The sequence below is a fragment of the Canis lupus genome, chromosome 20 (genome assembly GCF_003254725.2).
Source record: "Canis lupus dingo isolate Sandy chromosome 20, ASM325472v2, whole genome shotgun sequence".
Classification (NCBI taxonomy): Eukaryota; Metazoa; Chordata; class Mammalia; order Carnivora; family Canidae; genus Canis; species Canis lupus.
This window is the reverse complement of record NC_064262.1, coordinates 30,072,745-30,094,075: the sequence shown is the minus strand read 5'-3', so window position 1 is coordinate 30,094,075 and position 21,331 is coordinate 30,072,745. Positions and strand designations below refer to the sequence as shown.

The 21,331-nt window shown below is 37.7% G+C and overlaps 1 protein-coding gene across 14 annotated transcripts in view; it reads right to left on the bottom strand.

The window, feature by feature from the left end:
- FHIT (fragile histidine triad diadenosine triphosphatase) overlaps window positions 1-21,331 on the bottom strand; it is a 1,380,560-nt gene that overhangs the window by 1,240,282 nt on the left and 118,947 nt on the right. For 2 of the 14 annotated variants that reach the window (XM_049097821.1, XM_049097828.1), the window contains exon 3: window positions 10,879-11,008. The exons of the other annotated variants lie outside the window; for them this stretch is intronic. The gene's annotated coding sequence lies outside the window, so the exon portion shown is untranslated. The remainder of the gene's footprint in view (window positions 1-10,878; window positions 11,009-21,331) is intronic. 14 annotated transcript variants of the gene reach the window in all.

The window sequence follows — 21,331 nt, the reverse complement described above, 5'->3', positions numbered from 1 at the left end:
TGGAGCTATGAACATTCTCATAGTTTTGAGCATATATCTAGCAGAACTGCAAAACCATAGGGCATTTAATTGTTCATTTTCAGCAGATATTGCCAAACAATTTGCTAAAACGATTATATTAATTTTCAACAAGACAGCACTGTATGAGTACTCCAATTGTTTCATATCCTTCTCAACACTTGGTATTATCAGTCTTCTTCATTTTAGGCTTTCTGATCTGTGTGCAGTGGTATCCTGCAACCCCTTTATTTTGCATTTCAATGATGGTTAATTATAATAATAACAGTTTCATATACTGATTAGCCATAGATATCTTCTTTTCTGAAGAACTTATTCAAATCCATTGCTCATTTTTCTATCAGGTTATCTCTTTTTCTTACTGATTTATAGAAGATGATCATATGGAAACTAGTCCTTTGATCAGATTGACATATTGCAATTATCATTTGCCATTCTGTGGATTCACAATGCTGAACCACCCAATCCATGAATATATTATCTCCTTCCATTTATTTAAATTATCTTTAATTTTTCCCAATAATATTTCTCTGTAGACATCTAATATATCCTTTGTTAGATTTATTCTTATGTTTAATATTTTAGGCTATTTTACATGGTAACTTTAAAAATGGTTTATTGAACTAAAATTTACATACCATGAAAATTACCCATTTCAAGTATAGTTTCACAAGATTTAGCAAATTATACAGTTGTGCAAACATAATCACAATCTGCTATTTGAACAATCCTATCAACCCAAAATGTTACCACATGCTCATTTACAGTTCATTCCCATTCCCATGGTAGGCAAAAACAGAGGTGCTTTCCATCTTTATAGTTTTGCCTTTTCTAGAAATTTCATCAAAATGGAATATCTTTTCTGTCTATATTCTTTTACTTAGCAAAATATTTTTGAAGTATACCCAAATTGTTTCAAAAATCAGTAGTTCATTTCTTATAAAACTGTTAAGTAGCACTCCTTTGTATAAGTATACCAGTTTGTGTTTACTAACCAATTGATAGATACTTGGATTGCATCTAGGTTGGGGCCATGATGAATGATACTGCTATGAATGTTCATGCACAAGTCTTTGTGTAGACATACATTTTGTTTCTATTTAAGTTTTTACTTCAATGACTAGAAATGAAATTGCTTGGTTACATAATAAGTATGTGTTGAACTTTATCAAAAACTACTACTGTTTTCCAGAGTGGCTGTACCATTTACATTTCCACCAGCATTGAATAAATTTTCCAATTTCTTCCTGTCTTTACCAGCACTTTTTATTATCTTTTTCATTTAAGCCATTCCAGTGAATTAACATCTCCTTGTGGTTTCAATTTGCACATCCTTAGTGATAATGAGCATATTTTCACATGCTTATTTGCCCTTAATATATACAAATAATTTGGTTTGTCTTCTTATTGACTAGTAAGAGTTCTTTATATATCTGGATGTATATATTTGATCAGATATGATTTGTAAATATTTTATCCCATTCTGTGGCTTACATTTTCATTTTTTAAAATTTCATAATGTCCAATTTTTCTGTTTTTTTTTTCCTTTTCAGGATCTTGGTTTTGGTGTTATATTTAAGAAATCTTTGGAAAAAAAAAGAAATCTTTGAATAACTTAGGGTCATAGAAGAAAGTTTTTATCTAGATGTTTTATAATTATAGGGCTTATATTTTTATCTGTAATGCATTTCAAGTTAACTGTGTATATAATATAAAGTAATTGGTGGATACAGATATCTAATTGTTTCACCTCATATACATATATCCTTGTATTTTGGAAATACAATATGGTCATAGTTTATAGTCGTTTTTTATATGTAGACTTTTTATATAGTCTTTTTTTTGGATAGTCAGTGTTTATATATAAAACACTATATTTTTATTTTTTTTTCAGAGATTTTATTTTTAAGTAATCTCTACATCCAACTTGGGACTCAAACCCACAACCTCAAGATCAAGTCTCAAACTCCACTGAATGAGTCAGCCAGGCACTCCATTAAATGCTATCTTTTTAAAATTTAATTTTGTGAGTGGGAAATAACAGATAGGGTGAGAGAACATGAGAGACTCCTAACTCTGGGAAACGAACAAGGGGTAGTGGAAGGGGAGGTGGGTGGGGGGACAGGGTGACTGGGTGACGGGCACTGAGGGGGCACTTGATGGGATGAGCACTAGGTGTTATACTATCTGTTGGTAAATTGAACTCCAATAAAAAGTATACAAAAAATAAAAATAAACAAAATTTAATTTTGTGATTCTTTGTTGATAATATACAGAAAATATATTTTTCTTTTTCTTTTTTTAAAGATTTTGTTTATTCATGAGAGACACAGAGAGAGAGAGGCAGAGACACAGGCAGAGGGCTCTATTCATGGAGCCTGACGTGGGACTCGATCCCGGGTCTCCAGGATCAGGCCCTGGGCTGAAGGCAGGAGCTAAACCACTGAGCCACCTGGGCTGCCCTATATTTTTCTATTGACTTCGTATCCAGCAAACTTGCGAAATTCATTTGTTAAATTTACATAATTATATCTTTGCAAAGAATATAATTGTATTGCTTTGTCTCCAATTTTTTTTAAAAAGATTTTATTTATTTATTCATGAAAGACACAGAGAGAGAGACAGAGGCAGAGACACAGGCAGAGGAAGAAGCAGGCTCCATGCAGGGAGCCCAATGTGGGACTTGATCCGCGTCTCCAGGATCACACCCTGGGCTGAAGGCAGACACTAAACTGCTGAGCCACCCAGGGATTCCCATTTGTCTCCAATTTCTATACCTTTTTTTCCCCCTGAATTCACTGAATTATACTGGACCTCCAGTATAATGCTGAAAAGAAAGAGTGATAACTGTCATCCGTTTCTCATCTTAATTGCAGGGTAAGGCTGTCAATATTTCACATAGGCATAATGTTTGCTATAGATTTTCTTTACAGATATTTTTTATTGAGATGTAATTGGCATACAATATTATATTAGTTTCAGATGTACATCCTACTGATTCAGTATTTGTATATATTGTGAAATTATCACCACAAAAGTCTGGTTAATATTTGTCACCATACATGAAAGATGGCTTGATATGATTTCAATCTTCCTAGATGTATTGAAACTTGTTTTGTGACCTAACATATAATCTATCCTGAAGAATGTTTCATGTGCATTTGAAAAGAATGTATATTCTACTGTTTGGGGATGGAATATTCTGTATGTATCTATTAATTGCACCTGGCCTAATCTGTCATTCAAAGCCAGTGTTTCTGTACTAGGTTTTGGTCTAGATAATCTATCCATTGATGTAAGTGGAGTGTTGAAGTTGTCTTCTATTATTGTATTGCTCTTTTTTCCCCTTAGAACTGTTAATATTGACTTTGTATATTAAGGTACTCCTATGTGAGGTCCATAAATATTCACAAATATTAAATACTTTTGTTGCACTGACCCCTTTATAATTTTGTCTCTTTAACAGTCTTTATTTTCAAGTCTATTTTGTATGACATAAGAGCTACCTCAGCTTTCTTCTGGTTTCTATTTGCAAAGAATATCTTTTTCCATCTCTTCTCTTTCATCTATATATGTTCTTTCCTTTCAAATGAGTCTCTTATAGGCAACATATAGATGGGTCTTGTTGGGTTTTTGTTGTTGTTTTTGTTTTTTTTTTATCCATTTAGCCATTCTATGTCTTTTGATCAGAGAATTTAGTCCATGTACACTTAAAGTAACTGTTAATAAGCACATATTTATTGCCACTTTGTTCATCATTTTGTAGCTGTTTTGTACTTCCACAGTGCCTTTCTTCTTCTCTTCCTTCCTTCCTTTGTGAGTTTTTTCCCCCTGAGATTTTTATTTAGTTATTTGGGAGAGAAAGAAAGTGTGAGAGAACACGGGCAGTGGTGGGAGGACAGAGGGAGAGGGAGAAGCAGACTCCTTACTGAGCAGGAAGTCTGATGTGGGGCTAGATCCCAAGACTCTGGGATCATAACCTGAGCCAAAGTAAGATATTTAACTGACTGAACTACACAGGAGGGTCATCTTCCTTGGTGGTTTGATGACTTTCTTTAGTAGTATGCTTAGGTTCAATTCTAATCATCTTTTATATATCTACTATAGGTTTTTGCTTTGTGGTTACTATTAGGATTACATAAAACAACTTATAACTGTCAGTGTTAAGTTGGTAACAACTTAAATTTTAACACATTCTAAAGCTCTACATTTTGACTTCCTTTTCCATCATATCTTATGTTTTTGATGTCACATTTTACATCCTTGTGTCTTATGTATTCCTTAACTAATTATTGTAGTTACAATTATTTTCCTACTTTTGTGTTTTTAGCCATATAAGCTTCATAAGTGATTAATCACAAACTTTTCTCTATATTTACCTTTACTAGTGAGATTTATACTTTCACATTTTCTTATTCTAATTAGTGCCCTTTCTTTTCAACCTAAAGAAGTCCCCTTAACATTTTTTGTAAGGTCAATTTAGTGTGATAAGGTAAGGTAAGGTCAATTTAGCGTGATAAACTCCTTTAGCTTATCTTTATCCCTCCTTCAATTGTGAATAATAACTTTGCTGGATAGAGTATTCTTGGTTGGAAATTTTTTTCTTTCAGCACTTTGAATATATTGTACCATTCCCTTCTGGCCTGCAATGTTTCAGCTGATAAATCTATTCATAGTCTTATGGGGGTTGCCTTGAATGTAACAGGTTGGTTTTTTTCTTGCCACTTTTAAGATTCTCCCTATCTTTACCTTTTGACATTTTAATTTTAATGTTCTTGGTGTGGGTTTCTTTTGGTTTATCTTATTTGCAGATATTCTTCATTAAAGATGTTTAGTTATATTCCCAGTTGGCCAAACATTTTCATCAGGATTAAATGTAAATTTTATCAAATGCTTTTCTGTGTCTATTAAGATGATTATATGATTTTTCTTTATTACATCATTTGATTTTCTTTAATGTTATCCAACCTCTCATTCCTATAATTACAACTTGTTTGTGACATGTTCTCTTTTGTATATACTGGTTAGTCTTTCATTATTTCCTTTAGGATTTTTGCATTCTTAGGACTGCCAAAATCTCTGCTCAATTTTCCCAACCCTTTAGCTGCTCTATTTCCTATTGGGCTTTTTAACTTCTCAGAGCTTTATTATTTACAAATCCACAAATGCTTCATAGAGAAAAAGAGTGAAAATACTGAGGTCCCTTCAATGCAGTTTCTCTTTCCAGGATTCTGGACCCTCAAGTCCTAACTGCCTTGGTAGCTCTTTAATGCCTTCAAATAAATATTTTCTCCTTATTCTGTATAATTTTTCTAGTTGTCCTTTGGAAGAGTTGTTGGTGACTCTGCCATTACCAGACCAAAAATCAATCCTTTATAAGAATAAAACAAATCATATTATTCCTCTCCCCCAAATTTGTGAATGGCTAACCCACTGTACTTATAATAAAATGCATATTCCCTGCTATTGCCTAGAAGATTCTAACTGATCCAGTCCCAGTCTTCCCCTCTGTCATGTCTTACCATTCACTCTCTTGCTCACTCTTCTCCAGCCTCATGTATCTATTTTCTGTCCCTCTAACCTCACCAAGTTCATTCCCAAATCTGTATCTTCATATTTGTTTTTCCCTTTCCCTGGAACACCCTGTCCCTGATCTTTGCATAACTGTCTTACTTTATCATTCTGTTTCAGTTTCAATGTCGCCTTCCCAAAAAAGGCCTCCTCAGGACAATTTATCTATTTTGTGTCCTCCCTGCCTGACCTTTGCCCTCGTTAAACAATATAACATACATAAAAGAAGGAATAATAAAATTAAGCCAACAAAAACAGAGTATTAAATTTCCTGAAAATACAATGCTATCTCCACCTTATTTCCACATTCAAAATAAAGAAAACAATCAACCAGGAATATAATATCTTTGGAGCAGAACTATGTCTCTGTATTACAATGCAGAGCTTAAGATTATCATCTCTCTTTGGAGTGTGATAAACCTGGACTCAAATCATTGCTATACCACTTTCCAGATACATGACTTTAAGCTACATTTTCTTCCTCACCTTTCCAACCTACAAAATGGGGATAATGATAGTATCCATATGATAGTATTTTGTAATTATATAATAAATGTTATTTTATATGCAAAGTGCTTAATACAGTGGTTGGATCATAGAAAGTTCTCTATAGACAAGAGCTATTATGATGACAATGATGCTCTTGATGACAATGATGATGAAAATAATAACAGTCTATAGTATCTGGTAAAATACTAAATCATTCAATCAAGCACACACAGACATACATACTCACACACACAATTAAAATGATCATAATTACCACCAAGCAGATGTAGCTCTTATTACTTGCATTAACAGATTTGATAAAGAATTTGTGTATTTGATTTCTCCATTGGGTAAGTTTGGTGGCAAGAAATACAGACTAAGTCCAGCAATTTTACTCAATGGCAAAAGGAAGGATACTGTAGTACTTCAGAAAATTAAAGGAGGAATTGAATAACTGAGCTTTATGAAAACAGGAATCAAGGTATCTCCAGAGAACTGGAAGGCAGCAGCTTCAAGACCTCCTTATAGAGCATTGCCATAAAGGAATGCAATACCATCAATACTGATTTTTGCTCTCAGTTCAAAATTCCAAATTCTTAAGAGAGATCATCTGACTGGTAAAACACAGTCATCTGCCTATCTTTAAACCAGTCATCTCTATCCCAAGTAGTAGGGTCAAATATCAATGTGTCAATTGCTAGGAGCTCACTGTTATGAGTCAGGGGGCAGTTCCCAGAGAAGAGTTTTGTTTTACAGCCAGAAGTCAGACCAGGAAGTATTACTATAGTCATAGGGACCCTATCTAAGATAAACTTTCTCTAAAAAGAAGCCATTTTGTTCTACTCTTTGCCCATCCAGAGCAGTAGTGTCCAAGTTATGCACCATTAGCTGCTTGGGAGGGAGTTAATTACAAATTAAATATAATTGAATTGTTGAATCTGCTTTCAAGTCCTCTAAATAGAATAACAACATGCTACCTTGTAGAGCCAATTTTGCAAATCAAAGCTGAGTCCCTTGCTTCCTATGATGACAGAAAGTCTTTATGAGATTTTGAAAGTGCAGAAACACACTTCTTAAAAATGTAACAATGCTGGTCAACAAAATTTGGGAGAAAAATCTATCGGAAACTGTAATCCACAGGAGCCATTAAAGATACCTTGCAAGGGAATATACGATATTCACCAATGTCAAAATTGTAATAAAAACCCTGATTTCAGTTCCTCTCTACTCTTCTAACACAAATTGTTAGCCACCTAAAAGCTGGGAAAGAACTACAAAGTAAAAGTAATGCATTCTATACCAAAAGGGAGACTTACCTCTTACACTTGCCAAAAAGACATTAAAGAAACTCTAAGTATGGCTGGGCTAGAAAGGGCTAAAATGTACTACAATTGGAGAATGGCTGAGAATCATGGACACTGGGGAATATCAGCAATAGAAGATGAAACAGAAGACGGGTGGGAAAGGAGAAGAATTTCCACATACAATATAATTGGCATCAGTGTATATGCCTCTAGCTAACTACATGTCATTATTTTCTACTGGGAATCTCTTCTGCACCTGTGGTTCTAAGACAATGTCTGAATCAAAAAACCCTTTCATTCAATCCTTGGAAGGCCTGATATCAGACCGAAAGGGAAGGTAGACTGCATGGTGGGAAAGGTTCTTAGGTCAGTCTATTGGGTCCATTCTGTAGCTCAATGATTTACAAGACAAGTCACCTTTGGAGGTGACTTTACCTTTTGAGGCCCAGTTCCCTCATCTAAAAAAAGAATAGCATTCTTGTTTACCCCTCCTTTAGGGTGTTGTGAGTATAAAATGAGCCAACGACAATAAATGGCTTATGAGAGGTATTGTCACTTCATGAATATTTGTTGCTATTAATGTTATTTTTGCTATTCCCCTCCTTTCACTCTTTAATACATATTTGCCACATTCATAATATCTAGTTGTTCTGCCTTCACCACTCCAGAAGAGCCACGTTAAAAACAGAGACAGCAGTCTGAGTCACCAGGTTTTTACTTGACCAATCAAAACATGAAAACCAAATAAAAATATCATTTATCAACCTCATCATTTTAATTTTAACTAATTTTAATTTTAATTTCTCCAAATGAGAGGAAGCACAAAATCTCAGAATAAAAAATAACTCACAGCGCTACAGACAGAGGAAAACCACACAGGTCCCATGGATTAGCAAGGGAGCACCACTGTGCAAACATCCTATATAGCAGGGGAAAGTCAAAAAATAAGGCAACAGTGTGGAACATGTCCTGCAGTTTCACACTGTGCTCCTTGGCTCATGCTACTTCCTCCACCAGGAATATCTTTCCTGCATTTCTCTATATGTCCACAGAGCTATACTTTTTTAGAGCCTGAGAAGCAGAACTTCTCCAAGAGAGAGCTACCTTATCCTCTCGACTGGAAGCTTTAAGTGCTTCCTCTCAATTCTAGCATCAAGTCATCTTTGATTCTCTAATGACAGTGTCCACATGGCAATTTAGAAACATGTATATCCAGGGCACCTGGTTCTCAGTTGGTAGACATGTGACTCTTGAAATCAAGTTCCTGAGTTTAAGTCCCACATTGGATGTGGAGCCTACTTTAAAAATAAACAAACAAACAAATAAATAAATGGAATTTTTACATTCATGCTTTGAAGTCCTGTATACTTGCTAAATTTGACTTAGGCTTTCTAACAGCCACTACAAAGAATCAATCAGTTCCATGATTCATAACATTTAAAATAATTAAGTCTATTTAAAATAAATAAATATGTATATCCATCCACTACACTTAAGAGTTAAGCCAAGGATTAGACTCCAGAGCTGACTCATTTCAGCAGAGCTCACAGTGCCTAATGGATCTGTACATAATATGCAATTCACACATGCCTGCAGAATGACTCCTTTGCTACCTGAAGCCAGCAAACCACTCCTGAAGCAGTTTATATAGCTCTAAGCTCAGCAATGTAAAATGAGTTTTAATAGATTGGAGTGTGTGTATTCAAGATCACATAATCATAAAAAAAAAAAAAAAGATCACATAATCAGGCAACTAAACATTTATTGATCAATAGATAAATAGGTAAACAAAATGTGGTATATACATGGAATAGATTAAACCTTAAAACGGAAGGAAATTTTTATATATACTACAACCTGGTTGAACCTTGAGGACACTATACTGAGTTTAGAAATAAGGCAGTCACAAAAGGGCAAAAATTTTATGATTCTACTCATATGAGGTTCCTACAGTAGTCAATTTACGGAAGCAGAAAGTAGAATGGTGGTTGTGATGGGTTGCAGGGAGGGTGTTAAGAGGATTCACTGTTGAATTGGTACAGAGTTTCAGTTGAAGAAGATAAAGAAGTCCTGGAGAAGGATGGTGGTAAGGGTTGCACAGCAATATGAATGTACTTAATGCCACAGAACCATAAAAATGGTAAAGTTTATGTTATACATATTATATCACAGTAAACAATTTTTAATAATTTTTAAAAATTCTCAATACTAAAAAAAAAATCTCATTAAAAATGGGCAGAGGATCTGAATGGACATTTTTTCAAAGAAGACACACAGATGGCCAACAGACGCATGAAAAAAAAATGTCCGACATTACTAACCATCAGGGAAATGCAAATCAAAACCACAATGAGCTATCACTTCACACTAGCCAGAATGGCTAAAATCAACAACATACGGAATAACCAGTGTTGGTAAGGATTTAGAGAAACAGGAACTCTTGTGTACTACTAGTAGGAATGCAAACTGGTACAGCCACTGTGGAAAACAGTAGAGAGGTTCCTCAAAAAATTAAAAATTGAAATACCATAGGATTCAGGAATTTCGCTACTGGGTATTCATCCAAAGAAAACAACACTAACTCGTAAAGATATATGCACCCCTATATATATAAAAGAATATTATGCAGTCATCAGAAAGGTTGAGATCTTACCATTTCCAACAACATAGATGGACCTAGAAGGGTACTATGCTAAGTGAAATAAGTCAGACTTAGAAAAATACCATATGATTTAACTCATATGTAGAATCTAAGAAAGAAAATAAATGAATAAACAAAAAAGCAGAATCAGACCTATACATGCAGAGAACAAATTGATGGTTGCCAGAGGGAAAGGGTGAGGGGGTAGGCAAAAATGGATGAATGGGAGTGGGAGATACAGGTTTTCAGTTAAGGAATGAAGAAGTCACAGGAATAAAGGGCAGAGCAGGGGGAATACAGTCAATGATATCGTAATATTGTTGTATAGTAACAGATGGTAGTTACTCTTGTCATGAGCATAGCATAACATATAGAGATGTTAAATCAATATGTTGTATACCCAAAACTATTGTAGCACTGTATTTCAACTGTACTCAAACAAAAGAAATTTTAATAAAGTACGTATTTTTAAATTAGGCACATAATCAGAAATGAATTATAGAAGGAATATAGATACAAGGGTGGAGACTACAGCTTTGGGGAAAGGAGGGACAAGATAGCAGTTGTCAATTCAAAGTTTCATTGTGCATAAAGAGATTCCATCTTTAACTATTCAGGCCCCAAATCAACCCCACATGACTAATGAGTGGAAGAAGCTATAAGTACAGAGATTTCAATTTGGCATAAGAAATTTCAACAGTGCTGTCCAAAAACAGAATGGATTGTTTTTATAAATAATAAGTTCCACTTCACTGGAAGCATTCAAGTATAAGTGGAATATTCCTTTGTAAGAAATCTTTAGAGGAGCACCTGGGTGGCTCAGTCAGTTGTTAAGCATCCGATTCCTGATTTTACCTCAGGTCTTAATTTTGGGGTCCTGAGATCGCGCTCCATGTTGGACTTCACACTCAGCATTTAGTCTGTTTGAGATTCTCTCTCTCCCTCTGCTTCTGCTCCCGAGCATGAGCTTATGCTCTCTTTCTCTCTTAAAAAAAATATAACATATAATATATAATATATAACATATATATTATATACATAAATTTTTTTTAAAAAGGTCTTTAGAGAAACAAGTATCAAATGAAGCTTGGATTAAATCAGTGGTTTCTAAAAGCCAGTTAAAAGACTAACACTAACCCGTGATAGTTTTTCATTCATCAGTGACAAAATGACAAAAATAGAGACAAAATTGTGAGGTTTTTATAAAGCTAACCATACTTGAGCATTTAAATTGCAAGATTATGCCTTCCACTCTTTTAGTATCTAAAAGGCAATCTCTTCTGAAAGAACAATGAATGATAGTTTTCTCATTCCTATCCTTTTTAGGGGGCAAAACTAGAAGCGGACAAAGTAACACCAATCCTTAATTTTAGGGGGTAAGGTTTTACTAGTCTCAAAATCTGAGAATCATTTGGACTGGTAACTCTTAAGACCCTTTCAAAATTCCAAGACCTCATATTCACGGCCAAGGATTCTTATCAGAGTCACTTCTGTTGTCCACTTTTACTATATTTGAACTGAATATGCAAGGAGTAGTGCCCCTTCCAGGCAGATTTTCCCCAAGATTCTACCCTCATAGGAATGGCTTGAAATGATACAGAAACTGAGGTGATTCTCAGTCTGTTGGGGATTTCTATCACATGAAAAAGAAGTTTTGCCAAATTCATCACATAGCCAATGGGTGAAATTCCAGATGGCACTGGCCTTTCAACCGATAGGTATATTCTATTGTGCAGCTGCATTTAGGAGAGAGAGTATATATATCTGTGTGGCTGAGATTGTGAGTGTGTGAGTATATACATAGAGATAAAGAGGAGGGGAATATAAATGGATGGATATAGGCACCGATGATAATAAGAAGGAAGTAGATGACATATTTAGAATTACATCAAAGAACCATTTAATGACAAAAATAAGGTGTGAAGCCCATTAGTACTGGCACATATCGCCAGCAACAATGGTTTGTCTATGAGTATTTCCTTCTCCCCCACCCCTTCTTTGTGGCCACTCATTTTAAAATCAACAAGAAAAAGAAAGTACGAAATTATCTTATCTCAGGAACTAAAAGAAGAAAGATGCACTGATGACACAGCTCCATACCAAACCCCCGGAGTTTTCTGATTTTGCAACTTATGCTTTCTCCAACAACATCTCCATTTGGATCCCGCTGAAAACACTTCTCTTTCTGTCACTCACAATCTGTCAAGACAGCATTATCTTCTGTGGTTTAAAAACAGAAACTCCATTTAACTTGGTGGTTGATAAAGACATTTCATTCATGTCCCTTAACTAACAATAATTATTCTAATTTACCACACAGAGGCAAGAGAAAAGCATTTACATTTTGCAGCTTGTTTTGCATTGTGCAACACATAGAGGAGAAATGGTCCCCTCTTGAGATTGAAAAATAACTTATGAAGTCAAAAATCGACCTAATATGAATGTATGCTTTCAGTATGTCCTCTCTACATCTCAATTAGTGTAGCAGTTAGGAGTTTGGGCTCTCAAAATCACACTTGGGTTCAAATCCTGGCTTCGCCACTTAATATAACTGAAGCAAGACACGTAACCTTTGTCTCAGATTCTTCATGTGTAAGGCAGAGGAATGTGTCAATACCTACCTAATAAAATTAAACTAAATAGCAAATAAATGTTAGTAGCTGTTACTATTACTGTGCTCTCCCTCCTCATCCAGCTACTCTCCTCTTCCTCCTCACCATCACCGTAATCATCAAATCAGTGTATTAGTTTAGATTGTTTGGTGATTAAACAACACAAGTTATCCTACCTAACTATGGCAAAGTGGATAAGAAACTTACCCCATGTGTACAGAATGGCTCCTAAAAGTAAGTAAAATTAGGGGCACCTGGGTGGTTCAGTCTGTTAAGCGTCTCTTGATTTCAGCTCAGGTTATAATTTCAGGGCTGTGAGATCGAGCCTCACATTGGGCTCTGCACTGGGTGTGTAGCCTGCCTAAGATTCTCTCTCCCTAGCGCTCCAACCCTCCCTCTCTCTCTAAAACAAAACAAAACAAAACAAAACAAAACAAACAAACAAACAAACAAAAAAGTGAAACTAAAGCAGTGTTAGAAGCCACAGGAACCAGGTCACTAGGAATAATAGGCAGTCAGTTCTTCAGGCTACCACCATCAGGAGGCATCAGCTGCAACCATTTTCCATCCTGGGATCAAAGTACTCAAGATTCAGAATCCCTGGAGAGTGAGTGAGCCAGAGAGAGCTGCCATGGTCACATGACCAACTCTTGGCTAGGGGAGGGCAAGATGTTTGAGTGACAGCCTCAATAATACTGCATGCTGTGTGGAAGTTTGTTCTGCAAGGGAAAACCCACAGGTCCCAAGCAGAAGGGTATTTGGTACAAATACCAAATGCCCACCTCAAGAACCTACTACATCAAGGCCAATTAAGGCTGCACCCTCTTCTCTCTTTATCAGACTCTTTTAAAATATGTTGTTTTAATACATGTTATTATCTTGTAAAGTTATTGTTAAAATTCACTTTGAGAGGAAAAAAAAAACAAGTCCCCAGAGCTCTAAAATGCACATGTTCCCTTTTAAAAACTATGCTGCTTGTCAAAAAGAAATTATTTTGTTGAAAACTTTCCTATTAGAATTTCCAAGAAATCCATTGCCTTTATGGTCAAGTTATTTAGCAATGATTTGTGTTGTTAAGAAGCCCGTGAAGCACCCACTGAAAACTGCTGTCTAAAGATGACTTAGAGACGAAGTTGTTCCCTTATAAAGAAATCATTTTATTTTTTATGTTGAAGAAGAGATTTATGTTCAGAAATTAGACTTAAAGCAAGATTTTGTTTTGATAATTTTTTTGTTGATGTTGTTGTTTTAGTGAGAAAGGATTAACAATAAAAAGCACTGGTATAAACATAATAAATGATAAAGAAATATGATGACCTACAATTCCATTAAACTTTTCTTCCAGCTCCCTGGCTGAACAAATCCCAAACAATGAAAATATTCAGGTTCTGATTAATTTGGACTCCAAATAACGAAGTAGTTTGGTGAAAACATTTCTCATAAAGCCCAGGGCTCTAGAGGCACACAGAGCTGAGACAAATGCCAGCTCCACCCTTGGCAGTTGTGTGACTCTGGGCAAGTTACTAATCTGCTGAAACATGCAGGACTCACTCACCTATGAAATGAATAAGATGATGGGACCCTGTGAGGGTTTATTGAGATAATGCATGGAATGTGCTTGACACTTTATCTGGCACATTGTAAGCTCTCAGTGATAATGTTAATATTTATATGCATAAGGGCTGGGCGTGGGGAGGGAAAAAGAGATAGCTCTCAACAGTGATTCCGCTCCCCAGAGGACATCTGGCAATGTCTGGAGACATCCGTCATTGTCACAACCGGGGTAGGGGGGGCAGATTCTTCTGACATCCAGTGCACAGAGTGTAGGGATACAGCTAAACATTCTGCAATGTACACCCCAGCCTGCCTCCCCACCCCCACTGCCCCCAACAGAATGCATTGGAACAAAATGTCAATATGCCCAGGTTAAGAAACAGGAGAGAAAGAGAGAGAGAGAGAGAGAGAGAGAGAGAGAGAGAGAGAAAGCAATGGGATATAATATACAACCTGTAAAGGATTTGGAAAGGGAGGTCCATTCAGAGCCAGGACAAGAGAAGGAATGAGAGCAGCGGATTTAGAATTAGGCTTCTGTCACACATAAGCTCATGAGCAAAATGTAAAATGGGCATGATACCATCTCCCTTACAAGGGTGTTAGCAGGAATGACACACAGGATGCCCACTGGTACCACCAGTAGGATTGCACCAGTGTATGTATCTGCTATCAACCCTAATCGTTACATGCTTAGTAAGTAAACAGTTATTACAGGGTAGACCAACTGCCCATTTTTTGAAGTTTGACTTGGTTAGTTGGAAATGCTTACAAGAGTTTAACTCCAGCAATTTAGTTCACTCTTATAAGGAAGCTATCCGGAACCAGACTCAGAGCTCCAGTCTTTCCTGCAGTGCAGGTGTTCTCAACTGGAATCCTCAAAATCTCCAAAAATTTTTTCAGATTTATTTATTTATTTATATTTATTTATATTTTAACATATATATAACATATTTTATATACACACATATACATATGCATGTATATTCATTTTTTATGTTATTTTTCTCCAGAAGAGGATCCAAACTGGTTAAAGACCACTGGGTTAGAGGAACACAGACAGTCCCTGCCTTACCATGGTTCGACTTGTTATTTTTCACCTTTATAGTAGTGTGAAAGCGATGCACATTAAGGAGAAACCATATTTCAAATTTATAATTTGGATCTTTTCCCAGGCTGGCTATATGCATAGGATCCTGTCTCATGATGTGGGGCAGTAGCAGCTCGGCTCCCAGGCAGCCCTGCGATCACAAGGGTCAATGAGCAACACACTTATAACCATTCTGTATCCACACAACCATGCTGTTTTTCACTTGCAGTACGGCACTCAATAAATTACATGAAATGTTCAAAACGAGACTTGGAGTTAGATGGCTGTGCCCACCTGTAGGCTAATGTAAGTGGTCTGAGCATATTACGGTGGGCTAGGCTAAGCTCTGGTGTTCGATAGGTGAGATGTATTACATGCATTTTCAACTTACAATGTGTTCAGCTTATGGTGGGTTTATCAGGATATAAGCCTGCTGTAAGTCAAGGAAGATCTGCACATTTTTCGATAGAAAATAATAACTGTGATGTAGAATTTCTGAACAGGTCATTATAATGCAAAAGCGACAGTACTTGGGACTAAGAACTCAGATGTGGGAGTCTGAATTCTGCCTCTGTCACTAACTGGCAGGGGAGTCTTGGAGACCAAGTGAACGATAATCTCTTTGAGTCTCACCTGCCAGGTTGGAGTGCTCACAGTATCCACCTAAAAGGACCTCATGAGGAGTAAAATGAGACAAGGTAAGTTTAGCCTGGCTCCCAGCACACAGTACCTGCTCACTGAGTCAGCTTGCATGGTGATGGTTCCGCGTAGATTGTTCCATCCCCAGAGGGTGGTAGATGGCTTGAGCCTTGAGCCTTCTCTAATCCCACATGACATACACTATCAGAAAAATTGCAGGGATTCTCTGATTATACTATCCATGTATTACCTGCCCAGCCGGAGGACTCTCTGATTCCCATGCATCCTCTATAATAAAATCTGTACTGTCAAAAAGCGGACAGGAGAAGTAGCTATAAATCTGACCAGGAAGCCTCCTTTACCATGTGAAAGCCTCATTCAAACTTCCCTCCTCTGATAATCTCCCAGGGAACTCCCCTGAGATTTCCCTAAATGCTTCTTCCTGCCCGACCATCTAACCACAAAGAGTGACTCCAGGGATGTACCCATGCATTACACAGCAAAGCAACCTAAAATCCTTCCTCATCCACCCATTTGCCCAACCTCCCAGTAGCTGCTGAAGCAACAACAAAACAAAACACAAAAATATCATCTCTGCAGCCTGTCATTCTATCAAGCCTCCACCCTAGATCCCCTCAGGGTCATCCTGCACCCTTCCGGCCACTACCTTTACTGTGTTTATGATGCTTGTCCCCTCTTTTCAGAGTAAAGTAGATTCTGGCCCCAAGTGCCCTTCTCTCTTTTGAGGCAATCCCCTTGAGTTTGGGTTCATAAATTCTCTACCTTATTCCACAGGGAAGCCCACTGCAAGAAATCCCTCCATCCTTAGGTGGATGCCCACTTTAACCTTCTTCCAGGGACTGCAGGTAGGTAAATCTCCAAGTTTTTCTTACCCCAGAACAGTACTGAAGAAACAAAGACTTCATTTGCTCTCTACCTGGCTTGCAGGGCAAAATCAGTATTAATCAGAGGTGCCCTTTCTGCTACTGACAGATAAAGTAGATGCGCTCATAACCCAGAGCTTCTTGCCAAAGCCTCAGGGCTTTAAATCTTTTCCAAATAAACTGCAATTTGTACAGAAACCCCCTAAATGATGTTGTGCAGGGAAGTTAAAGCAGGCACAGAAGGATGGAGTAACATTTCACCATCTGCCTGTGATAATAATAATGCCTCAGCCTTGCAAAATGTCTAATTGATTGTGTGATGGAAGCACAAAGATCCTGCCATAATCTAACAAAGATTATTCTTAAGTTATACCTTTACAGAGGAAAAACACTAAGGTCAGTGCTCCTAAGAATGAATTTTGAATAGGTGAACTTTCTGGTAGCAGAATGATAAGAGCCTTGGGATGCAGTGGGCCAATATCGAACCAGTTCACTTTATTATAGTTGCTTAGAGCAATGTCAGGCTCAGTCCACACAGCAAGCAGAGGATAGCTAGTAAGTTTAGGACAGTGTTCCCCACTGGTGGAATAGAAAGTGTTTTAAAGTTGTATGGATGGACATCCATCCACGTTTCCTGTGAAGGAAGTGTGGGCTGCTTTTCTCTCCACATTGAGCTGAGTCAGTCTTGTAACAGAAGGGCTTGGGAAGAGTGAGCTGGAAAAAGCAGGATTTATTTCACAAGCTTCTTAAATTACTTTTTCCACAGGAACTACTCAGAGAAGCACTCCTGACCTGAGCCAAATGGAAATTGGCCACTTACCTTATTGCCTCTTGCCCAGGTCCCCATAATCAAAGGACCACCAATCAGAATTAAAAAGTTAAATCAGAGGTGCCTGGGTGGTGCAGTTGGCTAAGGATTCAACTCAGGGTCATGAAACTGAGTCCTGAGATCGAGTCCTACAATCGAGCCCCACGTGGGGCTCCACACTCAATGTGGAGTCTGCTTAAGACTTTCTCTCCCTCTCCCTCTGCCCATCCCCACATTTCTCTTTCTCTCTCTAAAATAATAAATAAAATTTTAAATCTTTTTAAAAATTAAAAAGTTAAATTACAACCTGGTTTTTAAAAATTACTATGGATCTTTTTCTATATATACAATATGTCTGATACATGCACAATATATTCATAAATATTCCACATAGGTTTTAAGATTTTATTTATTATTTATTTGAGAGAGAGAAAATGTATAAGAGTGAGAGAGCTTGAGCAGGCATGAGGGGCAGAAGGAGAGGGAGAGGTGGACTCCCTGCTCAGCAGGGACCCTAACATGGGGCTTGATTCCAGCACCTCAGCATCATGACTTGAGCAAAAGGCAGATGCTTAACCATCTGAGTCACCCAGGTGCCCCACATATAGTTTTATATGCATATATGTTAGGATCCTTGGTACTGATTAGCATCAAAGCTCAAAAAAAAAAAACTTTTTTTTTCTTGAAACTAAGTGACAAGGAGCTACATATGATCTTATTGATAGATAATCATTAACAGTCTCACTCTGCTGTCCAGGGAAACCTATTTTCCAGTCTGTACATTAGATTGATACTTCATTATTTTTAATTTTCAATTTTAAAATATGAAATAATGTGGCCTTATTTTCACTATATATATAAGACCTTATTATCATTGCTATATATATATATCTTGTTATTATGTATCTATGGTTTTCCATTCATGGTGGGGTTCACAAATCCTGTTTTAAATAAGTAGATAGAAGTGAGTCAATTTAAAAGAGAATATTACAATAACAATCATCAAAGTGCTCCAAGGACTTGGCACAAAGCAACAAAGTGTGGGATCTGCTCTTCCTTAACCCCAGGTCCTCCCTCTCCACCAACCACCTATTTTTCCTCAAAAGCAGGGGTTTGGGTGTAGGGCCTTTGAGACTACCCTTTTCTCTTTACTTGATACTCACTTGGGATCTTCACATACAGCATGTCAACATGTTTGGGAAAAGGCTGTGCTGACAAGGACAGGTTTTTTCTTACCAAAGATTAGCAGAAAAAAACAAAAACAATGAACCAATCTGAAGGCACTTCCAGACTCCCCTAACCTTTGGGTTATGACAATGGCAAAAAGCAGCCAAACCTCCCACTTACCCAGAAGTTTGTTCTTTTTGCCTTTTCCAATGGTCTTGAATGGCTCTGTGAGAAAATGTTCCAATTAACCAGACAGGAGGGAAGACTTCCCATTTGGAGAAGTCTTAGTGTTTTCTTTTTAGCTTTGGAATCCTCTAGTTCGTAGCAGTGTATCCTTGGGCAATGAATTTCTACACCTAACAAATGAGGACCTACTTTCCAAGGAAGACAATGAGCATCAGGCAAATAGCCTAGGGTTAGGCACACAGAAGTATTCAAGAAGAGCTATTATGATTATTATTATTACTCTAACGATGCTCATTAAGCCACTTAGCTACAGAGATTTTTATTCTAATAGGAGCTTCCAGCTCTCAAAACAGTATTGTTCCTTAGTAATCATTTACTTTAATTCTGGGCTACCACTTAAGGCTTCTTTAGGCATCTTTTCATTCAACAATCATTCAACACATACTTCCTAGAGCCACTGTTCTGGGCACAGAGGAAAACAGCATTGAACCAGGCAAAAGCCCTGTGGCGCTCACACTCTAGTGGGGGAAATAGGACACAGCACAAATGAATGTCAATTATAGTACACTTGGCAGCGATGAATGCTAGAGAAAAAAAATGGATTTTGACCTGGCAAAGGGCTTGCCCATTAAGGTAAAAAATTCCTTATATCATGTAACTCATCAAAATCTTTAGATGTTATCATCTGATCTTTGGGCCAGTGGCCTCCTTGGTGTGATTTCAGAGGCAAGTGCTCAAAAAGGGAAAAGAAAAAAATATTTCCTCTGCCTGCTTGCTGATGTCTAAAATCCCTCCAAGAGGGGAGAGATCGGACAAAAAGATGTTCTTTTGTGGCAGCCGAGCTAGGTATCAAACACTAGGCACAGATGGGATGCCACTCCTAGTCAATGGGGTGGCAGCTTATTACCAAGTTTTTCTCTTCCCTGCTGAGCCTGGAAGCAGCTTTACAAACTTCCTCAGCACAGCTCTCTAGGCAACACTGTCAAAGATTCAAGTTAGCATAAAAGTGAATCTGTGTGTCATCAGAAAGTTCCAAGTAAGGTTTAAATACAAATATACCTAGGAGAAGTATCATACTGACTTAAAATCACAGAAGTACTAAGTGACTGGCCCTCTCCCCAGAAGACATTTTATCAGAGGTGGAGAATAGCTAAGAAGAGATGTCACAGGTGTATGGGGGTGAGAGGACGCACAAAGGGGAGGAGAGGACATATTTTACAATCCTATACACATTTGTGTCCAAATGTGTGTCATAAGCATTTCCCTGCACCCTCTGATTTGAAGGAATAACCTCCAGTATGTACCCATGTCTTTCACACAGACACACTACTGAGCACAAAAACTACAGTGTTCCCCAAAAGTCAGCCCTATTCTTCTAGTTGTATAAGCCAATCGTGTTGGAGCTCATCAGCACATCCTTGCAGCTGGACTTTTAAAAGATTATCAGAATCCAACCATTTCTTGCCAACTCTACCTCTACTTCCCAAGGCAAGTCACCACCATGTCTTGGCTGGATGGCTGTAATAATTCCCTACCAGTCTCAGCTTCTGCGTATGCTCCTGCACTGACTATTCCCACTCAAGAACCTCTTAAACCTAAGTCAGATCACATCCCTCCTCCGGCCAAAAACCTGTCTTCTCATCCCACCCATCTACAAGGTCCTTCTAGCACTGGTCTCTCAGGCTTCTACAACTATCACTCTTTCTTCCAGCCTCACAGGCCTCCTTACTCCTCCAATGGATCTGGTATGTTTCTATCTCAGGACCTTTGTACTTGCTGCTCCCTCTACCTTAGATACTTTTTCTCCAGGCAGGCATATGGCTACTCCCTCACTACAGTCCCATCTTTGATGTAATCCTGAGAGGCCCTCATAGATCACCCTATCTAAAAGAGTAGACAATGGGGTGCCTACGTGGTTCAGTCAGTTAAGCAACTGACTCTTGATTTCAGCGCAGGTCATGACCTCAGGGTTGTGGGATAGAGCCCCACTTCAGGCTCAGCACTCAGCTGGGAGTCTGCTTGAGATTCTCTCTCTCCCTTCTCCCTCTGCCCCTTCTGCCACTAGGGCTCTCTCTCTCTAATAAATATATAAATCTTTTTTAAAAATAAATAAAAGAGCATATGAGCCAGCCCCACATCCACCCCTTTACTCTCTTCACCTTACCCTGCTTGATAATTCCTCACAGCCTTTATCACTACCTGGCATAATTATCCATCCTTCCTTTCTTCCTGCCTTCCTTCCTTCCTCCCACCCTCTCTCCCTTCCATCATTATCTACCCCAAGTAGAAAACAGGCTACATCAGGGCATGGAAAGCAGAGCCAGGGCATGGTCATTTCTGTTCATTTTTGTGCCTAGAATAGGGTCTGGCC